Below are 26,491 nucleotides of genomic sequence, written 5' to 3'. Positions count from 1 at the left end.
TTTTTCTATTTGGTATTAATCGATACATATTCGAGAACCTGCGGAATATTTTCCGGAAATTTATTTCGCGTCAAACCGTAAAAGCGTACCGAAATTGTTTCCATATTTTATTCACCTTAAAAGGTATTAACTCTAAGTAGGAGATCTAAAATTCCTCTGGGGATACTTTGTAAATGATTATTTCTATCGTTCGCAGGATTCTCAGTGCAAAAAGTAAATTCCTGACATTCCTTTGAATTTCTAGGCGTCTAGACGGTATCAAATAGTTTGAGATCAAGGAATTTAATCATTCTGCTTTCACTTCCTGTCTTTTGTTCCTCAATCAGTTTAAGGTTTCGGTTTAAGTTGGAATTCGTAAGGGTATATTTATTGAATTCCTACTCAATATCGATGCTTTAAATGTTAATCAACTGTACTTGATTTTTAATTTTGAGTTTCGACATTTTAAATGTGTTTTAACATTGGAGACTTAAATGTTTTACTTTTGTTTCTATGGGGTTCAAATCTTCAATAGCAACTTACCCATTTTTTGCCTAAGAACGCGATATTTTAACGTGCGTTCCGCCGGTATCGCGCTTAAGGTAAATTTATCATTTTTTACAGTAAAATTCGGCCTGCTTCATTGAATCACCGCTCACACATCCAAATCGATAAATCACGCGGACGAAATTACTTGTAGAGCAAATTTCTGACATTAGTTGTGAAAAACAAATGTTTTAAAGATTTTTTTGTACCTTACTACGAGGAATGATTATTTGAAGTTTCGCGGTTTTGGTCTTGAAACGCCGTGCATAGGTAGGGTGACCGGGTCAACAGTGAACCACCCTTTTTTCTGTATCACACTGTGTCTGCAGTAAAAATCGCAGTTACCTCAAATTTTTATTAAAATGCTGAGTGTTTACTGAAGTTGCTTTTTGCATTATACTTACTTCAACACTTTAGAGGATTAAAATGTTATGTACTATTTTTCTAAAAAAGGTCTTTTGGTTCACTGTGTACTGGTATGGTACATAGTGAACCAAGCCCATGGTGAACAGTGAACCATATCGGCCAACAACTTAATCATAGTATGTAATTCATAGAAAATGATGAGCATTGATACTTTGAAATAATATAAAACATATGAAAAACATCATTTAATTTTATTCAATTAGACAAATAGCAAAGTTTATAAAACATAAAAGAAATTGTATTAAAAAACACTTAAGCACTCGGGTATTGACTTTTACTATAAAACAGGAAAAAATTTCAGTTTAAATCCCACCTTTTTCTAAAACTAGTTTTAGGAATATAAAATTCAGTATTAATCAGCTATAAATATTTACGCCATAAAAAAACATAGTACACAGTGAACCTGTTCACTGTGTACCATTATGTTCCGGTTCACTGTGTACCATGGTGTCATATTGTTTTCACAGACACACAAAAAAAAAATAAAAGCCGTAATTAACATTTTAAAGGCCCTCATCCATAGCCAAATAATGATTTAGCATAATTGGATTGAAATAAAATATCTAACATATCCACTGCGGGAAAAATAATCTAAAAATTCTTACGTGAATAAAAGTTGGCGACAGATGAATTTTAATAACTCGCAGGTGACACAATCATTCGACAACACTGACAAGAGCAGACTGATTTAAAACTTTTTTGTGCTTGATGTGGTGTAAAGTACAAATTTTCAGCTACAATATATGAATAGTTTTGTATGTAGGTAAAGTGGTTCACTGTGTACCACTGATTCACTGTTAACCCGGTCACCCTATATGTATATACGACGTACATATTATTTACCGTATATTCACGGAGACTGGACCGCTGTGTGCACGTGAAAACCACGAGCCCACTGCGTGATATCGCATGATTGGCCCATTTCGCACAACGGCAAAAATGATACCGGCTAGTATCTAGTCGATTGCCTTTTCAGGATTTTTACCTGAGAGCACTCGCTAAATTTAAAAAAATATTTTGATAAAATTATCATTACACTCTCTTTTGTTAAGTTTTACTATATTATTTGAATCGGGTTGTGGTCCCGTGGGTAGTGTTGCGGACTCGCGGATCAGAGGTCCGAGGTTCGAACCCAACTCTACCCCAACTTGATTTTCATTTTCTAATAGTGAGTTATTTACAACTCGTTGATGTTGTCACCAAAATTGAAATATTTGGGTAAATTATAAGAACGCTAATATTTTTTCTTTTACTTAAAAAAATAATGTATATTAACCTAGGCGTTTTTATTGATATTTTTATTAAAATAATTTACTATAGTTTTATAAAAAAAAATTAAAAAGATAAATATTATCAAATTTAATTAGATACAAACGAATCTAATAAATGTCAATCCAGTAATCCACGATAATTTTACCGTGCTGTTTAGATTAAGATGATATGTTTGAAATAGGCTTTTCTCCGTCGGATATCACGCGGCTGGTTTGATAATGAATAGACTTTACACACTCTATTCTCGGCTTTATTGGTTAGAAAACTGCGGCTCGTCAATCGAATTGTTCCAAATGTCGGTTATGTCGGAAAGTTGTGAAGACAAAAAACACGATTTAAGTGGAATTGAACTCATATAATGGAGTTGAGTCAGGCTTTTAGTAGAAATACAAAAGCTTCAAATAAAGTAATATCTTTGGAAATCTATCCCGTGGGTGTTTTATTTATAGAATTTCCAAATTCTACATTAGGAAAGCTTAGGAAAGGATTTAACGTTTATTTTCTCAGTTATCTAAAGACCCTAAAGTTTGAAGGACCTTCGTAATATAAAACGTTCCGAAATGTCCGATACTAAACACGTTTGTTTTTTGTGTAAGGACTTTCTTACACCATAAACCCTTTATTTAAAAAAAAAAATGTGTTTCTTAAATAAGGCTGTTCGATTAAATTTGAATACTATTCTAAATTAAACAATATCCCATATATTTGCGTTTTATATCAAACTAGCGGACCCGACAGACGTTGTCCTGCCCGAACGTTGGCTTGCCTTGAAATATACTTTTTATTGATAAGTAGGTACCTAGGTACTTGTTTGTGATTAAATTCCAAAACTAAAAATTGCATTTAAGTAGGTACTTGTTTATGGTTGAATTCTAAAACATAAAATAAATATTTTTCAAATATGGCATTCTTTTTGCAAACGTCAAACTCCGGTCTTCTCACCAACAGAGGGGTGTACTTACATATGTAGGAATACGATATTTAAAAATGTATTGAATTAATTATTATTTTAGTATTACCAAAAATCCAGTAAATAGAAATAAATATGTAGAAATAATTAGGAATTTAGGGAAAGAATCTGATTAAGATTCACGAAAAACAATTGCTGTTTGTTAAAATTTAAAAAACAAACTTTTTTTGCACGCAAAAAAACAACATCTTTTATTTTTTTTGGAAATGCATTCTACTCGAATGCATCCCTGTTTGATCGATGAATAAAACATTTATGCTCCTTACTTCTTTTTTACATATTAAATTGATGATTTTAATATCTACGAACACGCACAGCGCAAAAATCTATATTTCTCTGAAAACCGCACGTAAATCGGTTAAGCCGTTTAGGAGGAATTCAGTGACATCACACGTACAAAGGAATGATATATTTATAAAGATATGTTATTTAAATTTTGTTTAAAGAAATACTTATAAAAATCGATAAAATGTCACCTAGATAATAAATCTTAGCCTTAAATAAATAATTGTGATGTTTTTTTAACCTTTTGTTAATGGTGTGAATAAATACGATTAAGGGATGTAAATGAAATAATGGGTATTCCTCATCGTATTATAATGAAATTTCCATTCTTGATGATTACAGATAAAAATCTGGAGTGAAAAGAAGTTTATCAATATGAGCTCTAGTACTCTGGAATAGTGGTTTGCTTAATTTCTTGCCTATAAAGCTCAAAGTATCAAATGTTCGTCCATTTGTTTTAAGTCCAACCAAATGTTAAGTAGCGCATTAGAGGAGCGCTGGCGTTGGAATGGAGCTAATTTGCACTCCGCCTCACTGCATGCTGTTTGTGTAGGAAATTTTAAGATGTTGGCAAGATGGTGTAATTTATTTAGTAACGAGGAAAGTTTTTGCAGAGTTGGTGAATTAATCTCAGGGTTTATAACACAAAATGAGACATTTCTCATTAACCAGTGTTTTTTACATCATTTAAGTAATTATTTAGCACTTAAATGTATTAAATTACCATTACGACGTTGTTTTGATAGGACTTAAAATTTACCACGACGCATTGTATGTATAAAACCCATTGCAATAATTACAGAAATGATTTTTTACCCCGGAAACAGTCCTATCAAATTTGATAAAAGGAATAGGAAAGAGAAAAAGCGGGGTTATTCATAATCTAGAAGGCAATTAAATACAGTTGTTAAATATTTATTTAAAGATATGTGATTACTTATGCATATTACAACAGAGATGAAGAACATTAAAGAGAAGGTTATATATAAGTCTAGGCATCTACAGGGCTTATGACCTGTCAATGGCTGGTTTAAGTGGCCACTTTACACACCGTGTAACATTCACTATTCTGCCCATATTTGAACATTTATTTTCCTTTCATTCTTTCATCTGTTGATGTTTGTGAAGTTCCCCAGGGAGTTGAATCCAGTCCTTGTTCACAAAAATTTGGACAAACTCAAAATATTGTTGATTACTAATATTTTGACGAGGGAAATAAGTCATACAGTTAATAAAATGAAAGACGTGCAAAAAATGTGTCTTAAATGTAACGTATTACAAAATTCCTGAAAAAATGGTCGGCGTTTTATTAACTTTTAAAAGACAGTGGTAAATAATTCCTTTGCGCGTGGTGATGTAACATTGTGTTACAAAAAGAAAAAAGCGGAATATTCTAAAGTTTAGCCATTTGAAAAAAAAATCATAGAGACACACTTTTTATTTTTTTTTTTCCACAATTTATAAAAATTAATGCACAATTTAGCCCTGTTATGGCAAAATAAAATAAAAACCATAAATATGCCGCTCATTTTAGATGCGTGCGTCCCCCATCACTGTCTATAACCGACTGAATCTGTTTCACACAAACGCTGGCCATAGAACAGCGTCCTTGTCTTCCTTGTTATGAGTTCTATCTTCGTGTTTTTTCTTATACAGATTTATTGCGGTATTGGCGGACATTGATTCTTCGCGCAGCGAGGAAAAATGTTTTTTGTTTTAAAATCCAGCATAGTTATACAAATTTTACTTTCCAAATCCGGTGTGAAAATGGCCATTTGAAGACCATAAAAAATACAATTTCATCATTTAAAAAGAGAATAGAAAATAATTAAGTCTTGTATCGTATTTATACTAGTGCGACATCACAGCTTCACAAGAATCAAGGAATCCTTTGTAAATTTCATTCTTTTTCATGAATTATACAAAAACACAATACGTTGTTAATAGTAAATATTTTAAAAGTTTGAAAAAGCTTGTTGGTGTTTAAATAAAAGTAATCTTACGTCTATAAGTGCTAGTCATTGTCTAATAATTCAGTTACAACTGTCGCATTGTATTTTTAACCACTATTTGTATCGTCCCTAACAAAAAGTGGGTGAAAAGTAATCAAAGATTATTGTAAAGAGATTTTCAGAAACGGGGTTGATTCAACTTGAAAGTAAAGTCTGTGTCCCTAAAAATTGAATTTTATCGTCCTTTGTTTCTTACTGTAGCACTTTATTAAGTTACCCATCGTTTCGGTTAAGTAATCCCTCCCTTCTACACAATGCGGACTATTTAATTATTTGGTTTTACACCCATAAACCTACAAAGATTGGATTTCATTGTAATCACAAAATTCTGAGTTATTTAAATATTTTTTGTATGATTAATAGACTATCAAACTAAGCAAAAAAAAATAAAAATATGTATCGTATTATTATTACTATGATTTCTCAGCCTCGTGGTGTAGTGGCCAGCGTATTTGCCTACCATGCAAGAGGTTTTGGGATCGCTTCCCGACATAGTTGATATGTAATATTGATTTAAAAAGTGGTTTTTCACTAGAATATTTCATAGTCCCCGGACTGGTACCTGAAGCGTAAGACTAATTATCTTACCTTCATGTAACAAAAATGATCAAGATACACTCTGATTGATGTATCCATGCAGTGCCCAATGCACCGTTAGTTGCGGAAAGGAAATGATTATGATGATTTTTTTAAAGTTTTTAAAATCCCCACTGAAACTTCGAAATAACACTTTTTTTTTCTTTCACCCGTCTTTTTCTAGATTTCAACCGGAAAGTAGCCATCGAGTCGAATCACTCGTCCAGGATTCTAGTTCTATTTCAACCACAGGACTGTATACTTCATCAGCTCTGACACGTAATTAATACGTAGGATTTAGGTGGTTGCGGGGGTTGGAGCTCCTATCCCAGTCGCAGATTGACTGAAGACACGAGGTTTATATTTGATGCGTGTATTTGTTACCGACGAATAATTAATTGAATTATGTCACGTGAGTGCTACAGCGAGGATTCGTTGAACTACTTGCACTAAGACTACATGCTGGAACTGAGTGATTGCGTTGAGCTGACTTGGGTGGGCTGACTGTCGTTACTACGCCCTGTGGTCTCTTTAAAGGCCATGTTCCTTGGTTCTTCATATCTCCATGGCGTGAATGAAGTTAATGTACTGCAAAACGTTGCTCTTATGCACCTGCCACACACTCGACGAGTGGCATGGGAAGTAGTGAGGAAAGGAGGCAGAGACGTAGTGTGGCAACATTACTTATGCCGCACGTCATGCTCCTCGTCGTGCTCACCACTCCCTAGTTTGTCAGTTTTCGAGCGCGAGTCAAAGGACCGGCAATATGAGCGCGAGTGGCTGGCCACATCGGTCGCAGTACGCATCGAGCGCTCACACAAGACGCACGCGTCATTTTTGAATGACGCATATTTCTTTGTATGACATTGATATAATTAACCATACTAAAAATGCATAGCGCGCACGCTGTCACAGTTTCAATTGTATAGAAAGGCAATTGACAAGTGCGGAGCGTCGCAATTAATTGCGCGAGTAGAGCAGTGTGTGGGCGGAGAGGGCAACATCGGGCGAGAGGGCGGCAGCGCGAGGAGCAAAGTGAGGAGCAGCGCAAGGAGCATAGTGTGGCGGGGCTATTATGTAGACGGACGTTTTATGTCCAATACTGTTAAGCTAGGGTTTCCTAGGACAGCGGTGACCGTATCTTAACGGCCGTAGTGAACGGTGATGCAGTGGACAGCCGTCGTTACGGTGACTAGAGAGTGGTTTCTTGGGAAAACGTTGTTGTTAAATGTTATCAACACCGTTTTCCTAGGAAACCACTCTCTAGTCACCGTTACGACGGCTGTCCACCGCATCACCGTTCACTACGGCCGTTAAGATACGGTCGCCGCTGTCCTAGGAAACCCTAGCTTTAGTCTTGCAGAATATAATGTATTGTATCCGATAGAAAACGCCGAGTTTCTTTTTGCAGCCGTTGCTCTATATTTTAAGTGTCATTGCCCGTGTGTGTGTCATCGAATATGGACTATGATCCCCACATATATAATCAATTACTAATGTTTTGATTTATCATATAAAACTCGCATAGGATGATTCATAATATTTTATCTACCTTTAGATTATAAAGGTTATCTTAATCCTAAAACACCCCTAGCTAAGCCATCCGGGGATGTTCTCATTTAATTTCGCCAATTAATAAAATTGTATTCTTCTTTCCGCTTTTATTCAGATAAGCGCTCTTTTGATGTTTAACCTTAACTCCAATTAGTTTTTGAATCTTTAATGAAATCTTATGATAGGCTGAACATTCTATAATCAAAGGGTTTATTAAACAAAGAATATGTCCCTTAACTGAGTTATCTTCATTAAAACCACTTTTAAATTTCTTAGTATACTTAGTAATTTTCATTTAAAATGTGTACGTGAACCATAAATTTATGGTTGTATTGTTTTAATAAGTCCTTTGTTACTCATAGGAATCCGTGTTCGAAAAATATAACTAAAACATATGTTTTATTAATTTTTATACGAAAAATATTAAATTTTAAAATCTACTGATATACTCGTATGTGCATATATAAAAAAAATTCTCTGCGACTTCCTTAAATTATTAAAAAAAACTTTTAATGATTCTACGTATTCATGGAAACAATTTTCTCCATGTCTGTAGTAAGTACAAAATAAAAATTGTTTTTTTCAAATTTATAACCACAAAAGTGTGAAGTGTCAAAGATTTTGATCACAACTACATAGTTCAAAATTGACTTAGATTTATTATCATTTTTTTGAGTTTGTTAAATTTTTGTAGACATGGACTGGATTCAACTCCCTAGGGAGCTGTTTATATGAAAATATTACAACAGAGACGAAGAACATTCCAGTTCTTGTTTTGGACAATTTTTTCAATTTTATTTTTTCAACAATTTATTCCGGCGTTATCTAGTATGTAGGTGAAATAATCAAATCAGACGAATCTCACCCGCATAGATAAAGGTTTCAGCTCTTTAACGTCACAAACATCAACATCGGCAGAATGGTGAATGTTACACAGTGTGTAAAGTGGTCACTTAAACCAGCCAATGACAGATCATAAGCCCTGTAGATGCCTAGACTTCTATATTACCTTATCTGAAACGTTCGTCGTCTCTGTTGTAATATGTTAGATTAATTACCAGATTTTGTAAATAAATCGCATCGACTTCTTCGATGTAAATTTTATGCATTAAAAATGATGTTTTTCAAGGATCTCTTTGGTTATTTTCCCTCGTCATTCATTTATCAATTCTATTTTCCCTATTTTTTGACCTGTTACTGCCAACAATTCAGTCCCAGAACTCAGACCATCCTTTGAATCGAAATTGCTCCCAATTCGTGAAAATCCAGGGTTGGAAGTTTCATAAATATTCAAAAATTGTGCCTCTCGCCAAATGATTTCGGAAGACAAATATGGCTATGTCGATTCGTGTTGTGTTAACCGGACTGTTTTCTACTCGGCTCGAATAATCAGCCTTAGTCGTTATGGCGCGCTCGTTCAGAAAACATAAACATATCTACGTTACAAAGAAAATGTTTTCATTTATCTACTTATTTGCGAACACATAGGTTTTCATTTGATGAAATATAATTCCATCCATTCGAAACACCCTGATAGTATTCGTAAACGTAATAGGAATATAAATTAATACCCGTAGCATAATACAGTACATTGGCGCCTGTACAAAGGCAATATGCTTTTCATTAACTTTTCAGTGCTTGTGAAAATATTACACCGGTATCAAAACTTTGCAGAATGTATTTATACTCGTGCACGTATTATATTATTTTATGAAATTATTGCCTCTGGTCTTAAAAAAGCTGAAATAATATAATCAAATCGAAACAATAAGTATAAGACTACAATTTCGTAGGAAAACAAGTACACAGAACTCATTGATGCACCGAGATGTACAGTTATATTATAAGGAAATACCATTGGAAATAAGATAGCAAAAAAATATTATTTCATTTAAATGTCAATTAAAAAAACATGTGTTTAGCAGATAAGTTTTAAAAAGTAATCTTATTCGTGTTAGCTTTATAGAAGTTTTCTTTTTAAGTGTACGTATATCGTTTGAAAAATGTTAATAATTAGTATATGTTTTAATAATAATTAGATATAAGTTAATATTAGGGCATTCATTTATTATGTTTGTACTATTTAAAGACAAAAAAAAAAAAAAGTATTCTATTTACCAATCAACCATTTGGAATCCACCATTTGGTTCAACCATTTGGAATCAGTATGCAATAAGTATATATGTGTTGTTGAATCTGTACAAAAAAAAAATCTTAGACTTTTGCCACAGAAATGTCGATTGGGTTCCACACTAAAAAGTTATGAAAAGAGACTCCAATACTTTAACTTCAAAACTTTAGAAACTAGAAGAAAGGTAAATGACTTGTTATATTTATGTAAGATTGTAAATGGTAGATTGGAAAGTTTAAGCTGTTTAAGTACGATAAAAATGTGTGTTCCTAATGGTCATATCTTGAGGAACCCAAAAGCATTCCACATTGATTCATTTAAGAATAATGTGTCCTTCTTCAATCCAGTGTCAAGAATGTGCAGATTATACAACACCATTGAAAATGTAGAGATTGACATTTTTGACGCTGGATTGTTTAGGTTTAAGAAGTGTATACAAAATGCGTTTTTATATTGATTTTGTACATTTAATTTTGATGGATTACATTGCTGGTTTAGTTTCGATGCATATTTTGTTTATTGTTTTCATTAGTATTTTATGAATTGTTTTTATTAGTTTTATATTAATGAATGATTTAAAAAAAAAAAATAGATAATTTTTATAGTTAATTTTATTTAAATACGTATTTTGCTCATGTTTATTTTATTATCAATTCATACAATTTTTGCAATCAGAAGTAGAATTTCAATTACCAGAATCAAATGGGACCGGACCCCATTCGGATAATAAAAAAATCAGATAATCGGATTTTTTCCGAAAAGAGGGTCTATTTTAATTAATTACTGTATGTATGTTAAAAATGACAATGAATGATTGAAAATGAAAAATGAGCTTCTAATTAATTAAATGAAACGGCAAACACTTTTACGTGTTAAGCGTAGTTGCAAGTGCTGTACATTAGTACGGTATGTACGTACCGTACTGTAAATGAAGGTCATTGCTTGCTGAACATCTTGGTCAAAGTAAGCTCTTTGACTGTCATCATCCGCTTTTTTCGGGCAGCCAAGTCGTTATTTTGCGAATCGCAGTACGTTTCCGTCTTATTTTTTTTTTCTGAAAGTGATTTGGATAATCAGCGATTCGGATAGTAGGAACTCAGATAATTGGAGTTCTACTGTACTTTGTATTGTATTCCGCTCGCTTGTACATATAAAACATCTCCGATGCAACAAACCTCGCATGGAGCGACTAGTTTACATTGATACGCTCTTAAACAAAGCTGTTTGTACTTCTCTAGAGTCAACCCTGTGATGGCGGCAGACTCGCTAAGCTCCTTGAATCGCTCCTTTGTGTAAATATATAGGACCAATTTCGTGTTATCCGGCACACGATTTGTATGTGCGAATACTCTAAGCTCAGGGAATACACAAATTACACACACATACATAAAATCTTACTTCGGTATACGCAAACATCCGCCGTTTGACGTATTTCAGCTTTAAGCGTTTTGAAAGGCTATGTAATATGTGTATTGTTAGTAAGATTTCTATAATTATTTCTGTCTTATTCATTTATTTATTATTGCGCAATTTCGAATTTTTTATATATGTTTTTTTAAGAAATATTTGCGTTCTTATGATTTACCCAAATATTTAATTTTGAGGGCCATTTTCAGCGAGTTGTATGCTATTAAAAAATGGGAATCGAGTTGGGGTACAGTGGGATTTGAACCACGGACCTTTAGTTTGTGCGTCCGAGACACTAGCCACAGGACCACAACCCGATCTAATTTTTAAAAAAACTAATAATAATGTTCCTTCACTGGGGTGTTCCGTGCCGAGGAAAATTTTTTTAATCATTTGAAAAGTGCCCTAAATACCTATTAAACAAATACTTACATTTTTTTCTTAATGTTTGGCCCTTTCCAATCATTAATTCGTGAATCCGTGCGCAACCCACCTCCATTATCCACTTCTTGATATCACTTTTATTGTGAGAGTACTAACTAATCGTCCTTATGAACAAAATAAGTAGGTTGTACACTAAGTCGAGAAATAGACTCATTTCCTTCGACCGAAAGTCGTGTTAATTTTAAATCGGTTTTGCTGCTTCAGGGTTAAGTTTCTAGTAACTTTTAAATTTGTGATTTGTGTCATGGGAGGTAATGTATATTTTTTAAATGCCTATAGTAGAAGAACCCGAGTAGACAAAGTTGCATGGCTTATTATTATTGTGCCGCAGATTATTTGGCTGCCCGTTTGTAAAATGACTGCAAATATTCAAATTGTCTCTCAATTTGCTATTTCCTTTGACGTTCGTTTGATAGAATACGGAATCAGTAGAATGTTTATCTTTAGCGAAGTTTGTCGTGCATAATCATGTGTTTGTTGATTCAGCCAATCTTTGATCAACGTTTATAAAGGAAAAGTCGATAGCAAGATGGGCGGCGAAGGTCACAGGTCAAGTACTGTTTATTTAAACAAGGATAATCATTATGTTATTTGATTTTTAATCGCCGAGACATTTGAAGGGGCTGGTTTTTTAATCCATCAAAATTAATTTCGTAATGTACAATTTTTACGAATATTTTTTTAGGCTCTTTTTATCCGCGATAATTAAAAAACGTCCGAAAAATTAAGGAATACCACATTAAAATTCTTAATTACAGAATTCCGGTTTCTTTTTGTCCGGTTTATTTATTTCGTAATGACCCAGCCTAAGTTAGTGTTTTATTTAGCGCTATGGTTATAAGGGCGATATTCATGACTTTGTTATGCAAAGCACTCCCCTGTTGATTGTTCTATTACTCGTATTTTTCTTCTCCCACTTCACCAGTTAATCCCAAACAGTTCCTTAACGACAAATAAACGTAGTTATGCAGAAAGCAGCCAGTCCACAATTTCGGAAAAATGAGATATTGATGTTATCGGGTGCAATAGGGTCAATTTTATGTTCTGCTAAAAACAGCCAGACCGCTTTCATATAAAAAAACTGTATTAATCACCTCCGGAAAAAGGTGTCGATCATGAAAACGCATTTCTCAATTTTCAGATAACACCCACAAAACTAGAAAAATCTTATGGTACTTTAAAAATCTTTTAAACTGGTCAAATACACAATAAGATTCTTGTTTGTTATATATAAAAAAAAAATGTATTCATTGTTTATCGTTTGTTAAAGTCAAAAACATTCAAACTATTGTGTAGATTTTATAATTCCATTATCTAAAAATGGCTATTATTTATTTATTTATTAACGGACATTGTCCATGTATACAATTTATAAGGTTTAAATATTACAATAAAAGAATAGTTTAAAACATTAAAAAAAAAGAAAAGAAGCATTGACACACATAAGAGACATCGAGACAAGATCTGGACTATTTATTTAGTGCTCGTTTAAATCGTTGTAAACTTAAACCAAATTATCTTTATTAAAAAAATTATCTCAGTTTCACTTTTCTATGGCTGGCTGCTTTCTGTAAAACGTTCAAATTATGTAGTACTTTATCCGCTAAAGATTAAAAATAAACATAGTTAATGTTTAAAAATAACCTCTATCTATGCTCCTATTGGAATGTACTAAATTTCGACAATATTTATTTTATCGAGGAACGATAACACACAACTAGATATACATACATAGAAAATATACAATATATATAATATTTCTAGGCCCGCCACCCCTTTTCATTCTTCAAAGCATGCATTATGCAATACAAACAATAAATTGACAGAAATAATATTAAAGTATAAAAGCTAAAAGCTAAAGTATAAACCATGGGAAAAAAAAAGAAGTTTTGAAAGGTCACTAAAAAGATGGGTCGATGAAATTGCCTCGTTAGCCGGTAAAACATGGATGATGAAAGCGGGTGATAGGAAGGAGTGGAGACGTTTGGAAAAGGCCTTTATCTAGGAGTGGAGAGAACAAGTCTGAAGAAGAAGAAGATGATAAAAACTGAAGAAATTGGATAAAGAAAACTTGAGTTTTTGTAATAGGAAACATAAGAAACCTAATAAAAAACTTGAAAGAAAGCCCAGGAAAAATGTCTTAATTAGTTCTATCTGAATTCCCTTCAGGAATATCTTTTGCATTGTGCTGAAGAATCATTGTAAAGACGATTAATATTTGAAAAGGGCAATGGAAATAAAGCCATTGGTGAGGTCTCAAAAATAAGATTCACATAATCCAAAAAAGCAACAACAGATATTTGGACAGCCTAAAATATTGTCCAAGAGTTAAAATGACCGTCAGTTCAGACAGTCATAAGGTTTCTTTCATGTTCTATAACATTAGATAATTTTAGTTTGTGATGTTTTATGCCTATGTAAACGCATGTATATGTTTTATGTAAATGTATATGTTTTATGCAAATGTATATGTTTTATGTAAATGTATATATTTTATGACTGTAAATATATACGTTATTTAAAGGGAGTTTTCTCACTAGAATATTTCATAGTCCCTGGACTAAGCATAAGACTGATCATCTTACAATCATGTAACAAAAATGATCATACGCTGCGATTGGTGCACCAATGCAATGCCCTTTGCACTATTAGGTGCGGAAAAGGGAATGATGATGATGATGAAATGTATATGTATTTGTTTATTTTTTTTATTTTATAAATTTATTGCAAAAATATGCACATATACATATTTAATACCAGGGAGTCTATAAAAAAATGTAAATTAGAAAATGAATACGTAGCGTCCTATGGTTAGGATAGTTTCCATCTTGAGATTGTAAATGTATTGTATTGTATGTTGTATTGTATATATGTAAATGTTTCGTCTAAACTTAATACACTTAATAAATCCTTTTAAACTATCTAAAAATGTTGTTCTAAAAGCCGCGCACCGCGATTCAATTTTCTCTGAATAGTAAAGTACACCCACAGTCCTTTTTCCGCCTATTCCCAGAATTGTCAAAATTCCCTTTTCGTGAACGGTTCATTTGTAATTCAAAGCCTTCGCAGTAGAATAGTACAATAATTTATTCCACTCGCCATTAATCTGATAACGGGCTGTTTTATACTATCGGGATGTTTCCACAAAGCGACCCTGTTAACCAAAAAAATATGTTTTATTCGATACAGTTGAAATGCCAAAAAATTGTGCCAATTTACGATATTCTATTATAATTACTTTTCAGTAACTTTCTGTTTTTGGAACAATTTTTTTTTTAAATGTGTATTTGTACGTTTGTGGTTATTCATTATCCATTAAATTAAAATTAAACCAAAACACTTTGTTTTCAACCAGTTATTATTTATTTAATGTCATAAAGACTTGATTTATTTATGTAGACACTTATAATCGTAAAACCTTGGTAAAGGAGCACGCAGTGGCTGAGAAACCTGTCGGTAATTAAATAAATAATAAGTTGTTTAAAAAGATCTTTTTAAAATTTAAATTATAAAAGTATTCCTATTTATAAACACAATACCTTAAATATCATGTCCCCAAAACGTTAGGTTTTATAATAAAATCAATTGATTCATTCATTATACCGCGGAAGGCCGAAAAAAATTTGGCTCTTTAGTGTTATAACACATTTTACATCGTACATTCTAAATTTCACGTCCGTTCAAGAATTTCCGTTAAAAAATAATTTTAATGAGGAAGGCCCAGAAAAAACTGTTTTTTAAATCTAAATTTCACGTCTCTGCGACTTACCGTTCAAATGTTCAATTCTGTAGCGAGAAACGTTGGGAAATTTTTTTCTCGATAAAAGTACCGTTAATTTATCAATAGTATTTCAAGTGCTGATCTAAATTCCACGTTGCTTTGACTATCCGTTGAAAAGTTAGATTTTATAATAAAAATAAATAATACCGAAGAAGGCCGAGAAAATTTCGGCTCGATATATCGCAGTTGAATTGCAAATTGCATCTAGAATGCCGTGTCCGAATTTCACGTCGCCACGACTTGCCGTTTCGGTGGAGGTGCTGTGACAGACAAACAAACACACATGTGTTTTCAGTTTTGTAATATAGATTACCGTGTCTTACATCAAGCCATATGTGGAAATTATTGATCTTAACAATCCTACCGACTGGTAAGTACTGCAATCTAGGCGAGCTACCAATATCGGTTCCGTAGTGTAGCGGTTATCACGTCTGCTTTACACGCAGAAGGCCGCCGGTTCGATCCCGGCCGGAACCATATTTTTTAATGCACTCATACAAAAAATCATATCTTGTGGTTTTGTTCATTTTTCGTAAATACTTATGAATCTAATTTATATCACAATGATTAATCATTTATCCCTTTATTTATTTTGTGAAAGAAAAATGTAATATTAAATATTATTTCAAATATGTAAACAAAGTAGTATGTTGACACAGGCAAAAGCAAAGGTATAATACACCTTTTCAGCATATAGGTATGAATAATATATGATGTATCTATAATTTGTATAATTTTATCCAGATAAAAACTTAACACCTGTAAATTTATGCGGGTTTTAAAGGAGGCTGAATATGATTTTACGACGGTCGTTAGGCGATATCACTTCTCCCGCTTCTCACCTCCCCCTTCGCTCCAATCAACTCAATACGAATTGATGACAACCCGTGCGATAACCACCCTCCGAGTTAAATGGTGTGAGAATTGAATTTTCTACTCAGTCTTGGGTTAAGGATATTTCCCTGTGACCTTCTTTTGTGCTAAAAACCGTCGTCTTTCTTCTTTTAAATTGAGCAAAATGTTGCCATTGTTCGAGAAATGTTTCAGAATATTTTGCATCAAGGCGTTTCAGAGCTTTTGTTCTGTTTTCTTTTCTTTTTATAGTTGTATTAATTCCACTGAATAATTACCACATTGAAAGCACGTTTAATAATATGTCTAAAAACGCTTCTTCATGCTTACCTATTGTGTGGCTGTGAAGTCACACTAGTCTTTAAACGATACAAGACTTGACTCTCTCTTTTTTTTTTAAATTATGAAGTTGTATTTTTTTTCTTCAAATTGACATTTTCACACTGGATTTTGAAAGTAAAATTTGTATAACTAAGCTGAATTTTAATACAAAAATATTTATCCTTGCTACGCGAAGAATAAATGTGACGCCAGTACAGCAATAAAAATGTATAGGAGTGAGCACGAAGATAGAACTCATAACAAGGAAGACAAAGACGCTGTTCTGTCTCCGGTGTTTGTGAGAAAAAAGATTCAGTCAAAAACAACAGACCTCGAATAATGGATGCCGTGGAAAGAGCCCATAAAAACTTATGCCGAAGGTGTATATTTTTAATTTTGTGATGTCACGCCGGTAAAACAACTTTGTGACTTCAAATTGATTGTAGATCAGAAAAATGTAAAAAAAAATTCTACACTCACAACTCTAGGTTAAAAACTAAGGGATGCCTTGTCATTCCCTGAATTACAAATGACCTCGGAACGAACATTTAGTTACGTTATTCTAAGATTGTTCAATAATCTTCAGAAAACCATTGTTCACACTGATGATATTTAAATTTTAAAAAAAAAATCCTTTTACCAAATTTTTGAATTCGTTATACCTGTATGTATGTATGTAAAACAAATCTGTTAAAACAATTAACCCTTAAAAAAACACGGAAAAGTCTCATGATTTAGTGGATAACTAAAATTATAACATGAAACTTTCTATATTTAATAGATTGAGCAGAAACGCTGTACTGCAGTATTGAAAGTAAATTTTAGAGATTAAACAAAATAATTGTAATATAATGTGTTGATGTTGTTTTTCCACATTATATGATCTTTGCTTTAGGAATTGTATACCGTAAAGCAGCGTTTTTCAACCCGCAGGTCGCGACCCTAAATAGGTGGCATACAAGTAGTATAGTAAAATTAAGGTCCCGGGCGGGAGGGTAGACCTCTCCCCACAAATCTTAATGGACTTAAGATCTGACCTCCCCCCCCCGTGGGCTTTTATTTAACTTTTGCCTTGTTTGTGACTGCGAGCACCTCATGAAAAGGGAAACGTTAAATGGTCCAGGGTCGCTAGACCTTTTTTTTTTACTCAAAGGAGTCGCTTGTTCAAAAAGGTTGAAAAACACTGAACAAACGCGTTACTTTTCTAATAAATTATTTATAACTTATTAAATATCGAATGCTTTAATATTTTAGATAAACACACATAAAAACAATATATTTTTAAAAATAGTTAGTTTCTTTCGTATGCAAGTGTATTTTTTTTCAATTAGTTAAATAATAATTCTAGTGGATTGTCTTAAAGATTTCATAATAAGAATAACAACATATTTAATCAGCTGTTATCTTGATGTACCAGTATGTATGTAAGATATATTTGATCATCACCATCATCCTTCCCTTTTTTCACCTAAAGGGCATATGGCACTTCATTGGTATACCAATCGAAGAGTATCTTGATCATTTTTGTTACATGAAGGTAAGATGATCAGTCTTACGCTTCAGGTAGCAGTCCAGGGACTGCGAAATATTGTAGTGTGAAAACACCCTTTTAAATAAATGTTTCATATCAACCATGTCGGTAATCGAACCCGAGACCTCTTACATGGTAGGTAAACGCGCTGACCGTTACACCACGGGGCCGACAATTATACTTTATATACAAGAATTTCCGGAAACTGGCGAGCATTTATGTAGACTTGTGAATATATATTTTAATTTGTCAGTAAATATTTAACAAGACCAACTCCGATAGACCCTTGTATTTAGAAAATCGTTTTTGTTTTTATGAAAGAGAAAATCATCATACAATTTTTGAGATTAAAAAAAAAAACAATGATTTATTATTATCACGATTTAAATTAGTTTCAAAAAGTATTCACAAAAAATTGTCAAAAACAAAAGTAATGATTTTTTTAAAGAGGAAAAATGTATTAGTGCGTTAAAAAAAATGGTTCCGGCCGGGATCGAACCGGCGGCCTTCTGCGTGTAAAGCAGACGTGATAACCGCTACACTACGGAACCGATATTGGTAGCCCACCAAGATTGCAATACAAAAGAAATTGTTGTACAGGTAGCATTGTTAGATCAATAATTTGCACAAATGGCTTGGTGAAAGGCACCGCAATATTATATAATGTAGTAGTTAGTGTTGATCTTATTTTCATTAAGGTTTTTTCAATTTTTTTTTTCAAACATAATGAATTGTACTTTTCAACTTATTTTAACTACCAAAATATATTTATAGATTCGACTGCTTTGAACCCGTACAGTTAAAAGCGTGCGTTGTTAAGACTGTCTATGGACGAATTATATTTTTATTTTTATTTAAATTCGCCTTCATTTTACAAATTTTAACTAATTTTTCACAAAACATTAAATGAAATTTCATCTTACATATTTTTTTCCTGGTTTTTTAAAATACTTTATCGTTTTCGGTAAGGGCAAGTATGAAGGTCATCAAAACGTAAATAAGATTTTTTTTTAAATGTAACATTACAACCAGAATTATCTTCTTTAAAAAAAAAAGAAAACACTTCTATAAAAAAATGTTTCAACTAAAATATTTCAATATTTTTTTTTTTTTTCTCAACAAGAATATTTTTCTCAATTTTAAACCCGATGTTTTTCCTTGGTCTATTGGTTAATTTTGTTATTTTATTTCCCGTGTTTTTCGGGAAACTGTTAACAATTTATATTATCTCCTTCAATAGACTACGAAAACAATTTTCATTTACTTTAAATTAGGGTTCAACCCTCTCTTATCCCTTACTGTTATTCATCTTATAAATAATATATTAACGTACAAACTTCTGTATTAATTCTCTTTACTCCCGTTTTCTCTTGTAACTTAACTCTTAAGAGTGTAGGTATTTTAATATTGTTTTTCTGTCACTCTCGCAGATGCTTCCCCGAATACTGTGGGGAAAAAACAACTGCACGTTGGATTACCTATGTCTAGCTCAAATCGACCAAATCGAGGTTTCGTATTCTCGTTTTCCCTACCCCAAAACTGAACCGATTTTTATTTTTTTAAAAGATAGAGTATCGGAAATATTTTTTTTGTTTCATCACGTTTTGCTATTAAAAAAAAATGTTATCATATTTGCACACCGTACGTCCGAAGACGGCAAATAAAACTAGGTGCTTTTAAGGGTTTTTTGATGGTCCTTGCTGTTAAGTAAATAAAAACAAAAAAAAACATTAAATTTTTTCATTGATAAACCCTAATGGGTTACATACATTTAACAAAATATTTTTACATTTAAAATTCACATTCTACTGTTAATAATAATATTTTTAACATCTTTTGTAAAGGTTGTCTGAGTCTTTTGTTTAGTTTTGTCTGGTATTGTATAATTTCAGTCCATGGTTTATTAGTCTCGATTGTCTTTTTCTAGTTTTAAAAGGTTGCACATGATATTTTTCTGATATTCTCGTATTGTGTTCATGTTTACTACAGTTTTTTTCAAGTTTTAATTCTTCGTCTACAATTACATCAGTGGCTAATTTAAGAATACATTTTAAGGATTCTAGTTTAAAGAGTTCAGTTACATTTAATTGTTTAGTTTGTTTAAAAATTTCTTTAGTTGCTGTTAGATAGGGTAGGTCATATACTAACTTTAATATTTTATTTTGCTGTCTTTGTAGTCTGTTTATGTCATTTTGATTTCCTGTTCCCCATAGTAGTTGCATATAACATATTTTAGTTTTTACACCAGCTTCATACATTAAAAAAAAATCCTTTATTGGAACAAAGTTTTTGATTTAAAAAAAAGACTCGATAAAGTCGTCACTTTGTTAATTAAATTGTTGATATTAATTGTCCATGTCAATTGTCTGTCTATTTTTAGTCCTAAGTTTTTAACATGTTTAATTTCAGTTAGTCGTTCATTGTTTATGTAAGCATCTACTTTGAGTCATTTTTTTCTAGATTCAAAATGGATAATATTGCATTTTTTTTCATTAAGTGTAAGTATTATATTTTATTTTTAAAAAAACCTTTGGAGTGACACCAATGGTGGATATTTATATTGTGTAAAAAAATCATCGCTGTAGTGCCTTAATACAGGGAGAAAATACGGAAATACATTTGTACGAAGAAAAATGTGACCGCGCATCCCATCATTCTACAGTCGGTTGTTAAAAATATCTGCTACAAACCACGCGCAGGAAAATGGTTAAGTTTAACACAAAAGTACGTGGCTGCTTTTTGTTTACGTAATGTAACTACTCGAGTTTGATAAGTTACGCGAAAATTTTATTTAATTCCATTTTATGTTCAAAAAGTTACGAGTTAACTTTTCTTTCGTAAAACAGAAATAACGTGTAACAGCTTTCAGAAGTGTTTTTCAACTCGCATACTCGTATAATGTTGACTGGATCAATTTTTCGAGCAGGTACTCACTATGCGTTAGCGTGAGGATATCGCCCACGCCACCGAGTCCTAAGGTCAAGGGTTAAAATTCATGAAATATTGCCTTCTTTGATTTTCCGATAGTATATTAAAACGCCAAAAAATAACATTCCAAAAAGCGATCTGACTATCTTAATGCCTTTTAAGATTTTCACATCAAACAATATATTTAAACGACATGAATTTAAAAATACATTTTATTTTTTAATGTCCCCTTTCGTGTGACAAGAAATAAGTATTTATTTCATCTGCCAGTCTGTAGTACTAACTATGCACAACACTCTTTCCTCTATCGTTCTCGCTCAAACCATAATGATTTTTTTCACTATTGATATATTTAACATTCCCCTGAATTTATTTAAAAATAAATTAAGATTCATTCTTTCTGGCTGCGATACGCTCCCACTTGCTATTAAATGATGCTCACGCTTACACAAACCTGGATACTTACTCTCACACGAATACACACAAACAAACCTCTACTTACTTACTCTCATACAAATACACAAAAACATACCCTTTTGTTGTACCATAATTTAATATGTATGATTTTTATTGCATATTAAATTATGGTACAATAATCAAAGTAAAAATCAAAACGCTTTGCTTTAACTAGTTATTATTTATTTAATTAACGAAAAGTTTCTGAGATATTATTTATCGAGGTATAATTTAGAAATTTATGTAAACCTTTTTTATTTTTTTTAACATAGACTTGATTTAATACCTCGAAACATGTATTTGACTTGGGTAGACACTGTTGAAATTATAAAATAGGATTATATTCATTTCTAAATTATACATCGATAAAGGAGCATGTAATGCCCAGAAAACGGTCGGCAATTAAACAAATAATAAGATGCTCATAAAGCATGTGCTTCAATATACACATTTTATATTGACATTAATTTGATTTGAACGTGGGATATATTTTGGGATGAAGAACTGAGAAAATTGTTTAGGATGAAAATAATACAGTTAAGTACGTAATGACCAAGTTCTGCTAGTAGATTATTTTAGATCGACGTAAACAAAAATTGTTTGAGTACTTTAATGGGCAAGAATAATAATTTTGTTTGTGATTACTTTGTATCGAAGTCTGATTTGAAAATCTCGTGTAAGTGATTAAATTTGTAACTTTAGGGTTTTATTTTTATTTTTTTTAATTTTATTTATTTTTCAAAAATATTTACAAAATAGTCTTAAATTAAAGTCCTGCTGAGTTGCATACATACAACTCGTCAGCAGGTTCTTATAAATTACATCGATTATTTACACTCAACCTACATTAACAATAATTTTACTTGAAAAACAATTACAGATTACATTATGAAAAATTAAAAACTATCACTAATACAAAAAACTTTTTTCTAATAACCATAATTTGAGCAAACGTCGCACTCCTATATTTAACTCAGTATTTTTAATATTGTTTGGTAACATGTTAAATATTTTAGGTATACTGTATTGCAGTGTCCTTTTGCCATATTTATTGCAGTATCTAGGAACAGCTAGCCCTTCCATACTAGTAAACCTGGTGTTGTAATCATGTACCAACTTGAGTTTATACTCGGAGTGCGACGCATGCTGACAAATTAATTTGTAATGATAGAAGTTAAATATTTCTTTAAAACAATACGGCGATTTAATTTTGTAATTAACAATATTCCACGACTACTGGATTCTATCACTAAGTAATGTTTTCTCGTTAATAGCGATGGTGGCATTTCTCGCAACTGTGTATTTGATGTAATGTATTCACGACCGGACTTGGCTATGAAGGATTCTTAATACGTTTGAGTGCTAGATTCATTCTCTTACTGTACAAGCACGTATATATCCTCATACATATCAACGACTCAAACTGCTTTATATGTTTGGCTGCATTTCCGCTGGATTGAGATATAAAACTGTCGCAGTACTCAGGAAATGAGTCGTGCGAATTGAAACCTCTCCTCTGTGGAATACCCATTGTTAAAAATACCGAGAAACTTCTAATTATAAATGCTTCTTGGGTCGTTACATCTTCTAGAGTTTCCTGATAATGGTTATATATTTCATGCGCGGAATAAATGTATCGCGAGTATCCCGAGTCTGCCTTTAACACTATTTTTAAATATTTACAGTTCAACTGTATACTTAGTAGACAATCGTATGTACTAAATTGGATGTATTATAGATCTGATGATGTTCATATTATACACAGATTAGATCATTATTATAGATGGTTCATTTATAATGTAAATGATTTTGGGTTGGTAATTATGTCCCTTTTTAGTATAGACCCTTATGTTTCTGAACGATTTAATTAACTTCGGTTGCCTTCTGCTTAATTGTTGTAATAACAGAACCTAAGACTATGAATTATTAACAGTATGTACCTAGGTTCCATCCCCTTGCAGTGGAATGAAGAGAAACGCGTACTGTGTACCCGTTATCCGAAATTCCGCTTCGGAGATTCGTTAGTAAAGTTGTGTACATCAGGGTATTAATTCGATGGAATTTGGATTTCCCTTTGAATCTTGAAAAGTTTAACATTCCACAGTACGCTGTATCGGGAAAAGGAGTGATTAAGATATAAGACGGCGCGATTGTTGTCGTTTATTTTCGCGACATCGGATATACGTAAAGGAATGGAGATTTTTTACCTGTGTGTAAGTGTGTAAGTGTGTAAGTGTGTTTAGTATGATAATTGAATTATACTTTATTTAAATAGATTTTTAAGAACATGGTTTATTATGGCATTTAAAAATCATTAAATACTTTAAAAAATCACAAATTTTCATGAAATTCAATTCAATGTTTTTTTTTAAATTATTTTTTTTTGTTCGATACGTTTATGTACATAACAAAATACACATTTCAAGGCATAAATAACATAAAAAAATTAGCAATATTACTCAATTTGAACGTGAAATAAGAAAATAAAAATAGCCAGTAATTTGAGTAAAAAGCTAATATCTGTTCTGTTACTAGCATGAAAGATCGAAATCCGAAGAGTAAAAACATTGCTCTTCCTACTGGCATTACCATTGGCAGGCTGGTTCTGCAAGCAGGAAGATAAAGCAACTTAAGCTGCCGATGTCTAAGGCAGTTATTAGGAACATACAGAAAAATACTCTCAATTACACCTAAGTTGATCGCAATACCACGTATCAAGCAGAAAAAAACGGTACCACATAGTACTAGTATTTAATAGTAATTGGAAATCATATACGTATTAAAAAAGCAACAGCAATTGGAACTCAAGGCCTGAATGAAGCTGCTTATAAAAAATATTAAAAAAAATAGATTTTGCGAAAATAAAAAAAGAATGTACGCTTCAGGTATTGTGAACAAATTCATTATTTACTACCAGCTGAACCCGGCCACGCTTCGCTGTGGCTTTGTCTGATACTAATTATTAGGGGAGTAAATAAAAATAGCCTAGAAACCATACATTTACCGAGAAAACACATTGCTTAATCATATCTGAATTTGCGTTGCTGTGACTATGCTGTAGAATATAAGGAAAGAAAATTGTAACTAAAATTGATAAAATGGCAGCACTGTGTAGAACTGTCATTCAGTACTTGTTAACTATGACAAATTATGAGTCAATTTAAAACGCACAGAATGTTCCGTTTCCGTCGGAACTTCCGAAAAAAGTATTTAGAAACATTTTTCTGCTAAAATACAATATTTTGTAAAAAAAATTGGGCCAGCCATTGATTAATTTTTGAGATGTGCGGCCACAAATATACCCAACCTAATTTTTATATACGAGTATACATTGATTTTGTGAATGTTAATGACTGCTGATTTGAACCCGTTTGCAACCCGCTAGGTATTTGTCACGGATCAAGACCCCATGTACGCATGAATTTGTTTTTATAACAAAACATTAGAAAACATCTTAAACTATGAGCCAATACTTTTTGATTAGAAAACATGGTACTAAAAGTTACTCTTAACGTAAAGTGTAATGGACGGTTTCGGTTAGCGCTCGCAATTCCCAACCCAAGTACCTACGACCCGTTGTATTGCTGTAATATGTAACTAACTTCGTGGTCAATAATCACAGAATGGTTTTTCTCCGTATGGGCGACTCTATTAGGTTATTACTCTAAGGGCTTTATTATAATTTATTATTATCACATCACGTTTGCGAAAGGATGAACTGATCCCCATCTTTGTGAGCTCAATGTCTCGATTGTTATTACGACCCCTTCTAAAAGTTTTGTATCCTCGCGTCAATAGTGCGCGTATACTGCTTTTGCTGGATGACACGATACCACTGTGTTTTCAATTTTATAAATAAGTACCTAAATAATATGCTTACAATATTTTAATCGCGTATTTCAAATTTTCTTTATACGTATTGCAATTTTCGAAAAAAAAACTCGAGCACAATTTTGATATAAAAAAAAAATTTTTTTTTTTGCTTAAATGACATTAAATTTTTTGACTTTAAATATATAAACATCGGTACGTAAATGTAAAAAAAATTCATAAGAAAAATAAATGTTTTATTTTTATAATTTTACAAATAAATAATGATTATTAAAGGTCAATTAAAGTCCGACGTATTGACCTCTTTACGTGACTAATTACAAATCAACATTTCCCTGAATTAAAATATTTTGACTTTTAAGTGATGATTGACGATAAATAAAAATACGCGAAGACGACGAAAAAAAATTGTTTTGAATTGTCAGATAAAGGTTTTATATTTTTTTCTAAGCACTTTTAAATATCACTTGAAAATAGAAACAATCTGAATTGAGATAATGTGTTATGACATTTCAGCCATTTTTCATATCCACTAAATCCACGATTTTTACCTTATGTCGACGTGGTTTTTGAAACTCTAAATAGCCGTATTTTATCAATGTGCTTCTGAATGTTAAGTAAATCAATTATGTATGTACCTCAATATTTTCCGCAAAAAAGAGTTTGTAAGTATCTATACTATGTATGTCAATGTCAATAAACTGATAAGAAATGTTCAGTTTTCAATGTCCGCAGTTGTGATTGTTGAATGTAATATATGTATGCGTGATAACAGGTATTTTTCTCGCCGCTCGCGTGAGCCTTCGTGGCGCAATGGCAGCGCGTTCGGCTGTTAACCGAAAGGTTGGTGGTTCGAGCCCACCCGGGGGCGATTAATATTTTTCAATATTTTTTTTGTTGCTTTAAAAATTATATGCAGTCGAGCATAGAATTAAGAATAGTCCAGAAGGAGCGTAGAGTCATATTTGAATACATCGGACTGTGTCCAATAATTCCCCCGCTATGCCTCACTTTCGCCCCGTGCATTCGCGATGGCGCCGCGTAATGTTGCACGATGGGAAAAATATAATTATAACACAAATGTAAGGTAAAAAAAAAGCAATCTGTTAATTTCTCGAAAATTTTATCGTGCGCGCGGAAATATTGATCGACACAACGGAGTAGATAAGTATAGGGTCATTTAATAAGA

General features: G+C 32.3%; 3 non-coding genes across 3 annotated transcripts; 2 read left to right on the top strand and 1 right to left on the bottom strand.

The window, feature by feature from the left end:
* The first annotated feature begins 15,787 nt into the window (after positions 1–15,787).
* On the top strand, positions 15,788–15,860 carry TRNAV-UAC (transfer RNA valine (anticodon UAC)). Its single transcript has one exon. It is a non-coding gene; the product is annotated as a tRNA-Val (tRNA).
* Positions 15,861–18,565: 2,705 nt separating this feature from the next.
* TRNAV-UAC (transfer RNA valine (anticodon UAC)) lies at positions 18,566–18,638 on the bottom strand. The gene has a single exon. It is a non-coding gene; the product is annotated as a tRNA-Val (tRNA).
* Positions 18,639–26,101: 7,463 nt separating this feature from the next.
* On the top strand, positions 26,102–26,173 carry TRNAN-GUU (transfer RNA asparagine (anticodon GUU)). Its single transcript has one exon. It is a non-coding gene; the product is annotated as a tRNA-Asn (tRNA).
* The last annotated feature ends 318 nt before the right edge of the window (positions 26,174–26,491 follow it).

The sequence above is a fragment of the Micrasema longulum genome, unplaced genomic scaffold, assembly GCF_059751315.1.
Source record: "Micrasema longulum isolate JH-2025_06_02 unplaced genomic scaffold, ASM5975131v1 h1tg002764l, whole genome shotgun sequence".
Taxonomy (NCBI): domain Eukaryota; kingdom Metazoa; phylum Arthropoda; class Insecta; order Trichoptera; family Brachycentridae; genus Micrasema; species Micrasema longulum.
Note: the sequence above shows the minus strand (reverse complement) of the source record. Positions and strands in the feature narration are given on the sequence as shown.